At 44.5% G+C, this 2,817-nt stretch overlaps 1 protein-coding gene across 4 annotated transcripts in view; it reads right to left on the reverse strand.

Annotated features, from left to right (window-relative positions):
- Nucleotides 1–2,817, reverse strand: part of acer3 (alkaline ceramidase 3) — a 123,732-nt gene that overhangs the window by 8,858 nt on the left and 112,057 nt on the right. The gene's annotated exons all lie outside the window — the stretch shown is intronic.

Raw genomic sequence — 2,817 nt, forward strand, 5'->3', positions numbered from 1 at the left:
ACAATCTATCACAGCTCAAGGCCTCTCACTGTCCCTTTAGCCTCTGACAGGCCAGCCACAGCAACAGTCCTGTCCTGACTAATAGGTGTCCTGCACTTTGGGCAACTTTCACTCCGGGACAGCAGGACTGCGATGCATTCCCGGCACCCAATGAAGCTGCGGCAGCACAGCGCCAGCAGAGGACCTTCCATCTCAGCTGTAATGACATTAACACAACAAAGATGACAATTTTATTTCAAATTGATGAAAGAAATCCACACACTCCACATCCTTTGTTATTCCACACATCAGTGTTTCCTCTGTATTCATTTAACAGTGGTGTGTCTCCACAGCAAGGACAGAACTACCACTACACGAGAAAATGTGAAGTTAACAAAAAAAAAAAAGATTCAGGCTTGTTGTTATCTCAAAATAAAAATGTGTAGTCCAAATGTTTTAGCAGTAATGATTGTACCATAGTACCGTTTCACAGAGGCTTTTGGAAATCTCTCACTATTGTTTGACAACACATTCAACAACAATCCTGGGCCATTGCAGGATGCTCTACAGCATCTTATCCATGTTTAAACCTAAAGTGAGTAAGACATTACAATACCATTGTAGTATTGGGAGTAGTGGACATATTGTTTACATTTTCTTTACACAAAGGTGAATTTGAACACTTTTCTTCCAGGTGGCATTGTTGATGAGTTAGAGTTGAAAAACAGGTCCAGTAACTGGAAATAAGGCTGTTACTGTGCACCCACAGTGTGTACATGTCCCTAGTTTTTGGGCCAAGTGTAGTTTAAATGTTTGGGTGAATTTTCACTTTATTCACACTGTTTCCTCCATAATTACGTAATTCTATGCAGCTGTGTTGCTTTGGACAGTAATTCTAGTTTTATCCTACAGTCTATCTGTTGCTGTGCTGGTCCAATTTGTGTTTCAAGTTGAGCTTCTAGTGCTACACTGAACAAAAACATAAACGCAACACTTTTGTTTTTGCTCCCATTTTTTCATGAGCTGAACTCAAAGATCTAAAACATTTTCTATATACACAAAAGACCATTTCTCACAAATACTGCTCACAAATCTGTCTAAATCTGTGATTGTGAGCACTTCTCCTTTGCCAAGATAATCCATCCCACCTCACAGGTGTGGCATTTCAAGATGCTGATTAGACAGCATGAATATTGCACAGGTGTGCCTTAGGCTGGCCACAATACAAGGCCACTCTGAAATGTGCAGTTTTGCTTTATTGGGGGGGTCAGAGAACCAGTCAGTATCTGGTGTGACCATCATTTGCCTCACGCAGTGCAACACATCTCCTTCGCATAGAGTTGATCAGGTTGTTGATTGTGGCCTGTGGAATGTTGGTCCACTGCTCTTCATTGGCTGTGCGAAGTTGCTGGATATTGGCAGGAACTGCAACACGGTGTCGTATACGCCGATCCAGAGCATCCCAAACATGCTCAATGGGTGACATGTCCGGTGAGTTTGCTGGCCATGCGAGAACTGGGATGTTTTCAGCTTCCAGGAATTGTGTACAGATCCTTGCAACATGGGGCTGTGCATTATCATGCTGCAACATGAGGTGATGGTCGTGGATGAATGGCACAACAATGGGCCTCAGGATCTCGTCACGGTATCTCTGTGCATTCAAAATGCCATCAATAAAATGCACCTGTGTTCGTTGTCCATAACATACGGCTGCCCATACAATAACCCCACCGCAACCATGGGCCACTCAATCCATAACGTTGACATCAGCAAACCGCTCACCCACACGACGCCACACACGCTGTCTGCCATCTGCCCTGAACAGTGAAAACCGGGATTCATCCGTGAAGAGAACACCTCTCCAACATGCCAGACGCCATCGAATGTGAGCATTTGCCCACTAAGGTCGGTTACAATAACGAACTGCAGTCAGGTCGAGACCCCGATGAGGACGACGAGCATGCAGATGAGCTTCCCTGAGATGGTTTCTGACAGTTTGTGCAGAAATTCTTTGGTTATGCAAACCGATTGTTGCAGCAGCTGTCCAGGTGGCTGGTCTCAGACGATCTTGGAGGTGAACATGCTGGATGTGGAGGTCCTGGGCTGGTGTGGTTACACACGGTCTGCGGTTGTGAGGCTGGTTGGATGTACTGCCAAATTGTCTGAAACGCCTTTGGAGACGGCTTATGGTAGAGCAATGAACATTCAATTCATGGGCAACAGCTCTGGTGGACATTCCTGCAGTCAGCATGCCAATTGCAAGCTCCCTCAAAACTTGCAACATCTGTGGCATTGTGCTGTGTGATAAAACTGAACATTTTAGAGTGGCCTTTTATTGTGGCCAGCCTAAGGCACACCTTTGCAATATTCACGCTGTCTTATCAGCATCTTGATATGCCACACCTGTGAGGTGGGATGGATTATCTCGGCAAAGGAGAAGTGCTCACTAACACAGATTTAGACAGATTTGTGAACAATATTTGTGAAAAATGGTCTTTTGTGTATATAGAAAATGTTTTATTTTTTTTTATTTTTTTTTTTCCTATTTGTCTGCATTGGTCTTCATAGCTTAGCGCCACAAAAGGGTGTAAGCTTCTTGTGAAGATTGATGCACTGTTAATCTTGCAGTCAAGTATTTTATACCCATAATGCGTGGTTGTGACCGTCACCCACCCTCCCTGGAGACTAGCCTAACAGCCTTTATTGGAAAAACTTCCTAATATGAGCCAGAGAGGGCCGTGATACACCAAAGAGTGTCAAGGGGAAAGTAAGGAAACAAGCAAGGGGGAGGGGGCAGGTGCTTCAGTCCTGAGTTATATAGTGACAGTGCATGCGGAG

This window comes from Epinephelus moara, chromosome 3, assembly GCF_006386435.1.
Source record: "Epinephelus moara isolate mb chromosome 3, YSFRI_EMoa_1.0, whole genome shotgun sequence".
Classification (NCBI taxonomy): domain Eukaryota; kingdom Metazoa; phylum Chordata; class Actinopteri; order Perciformes; family Serranidae; genus Epinephelus; species Epinephelus moara.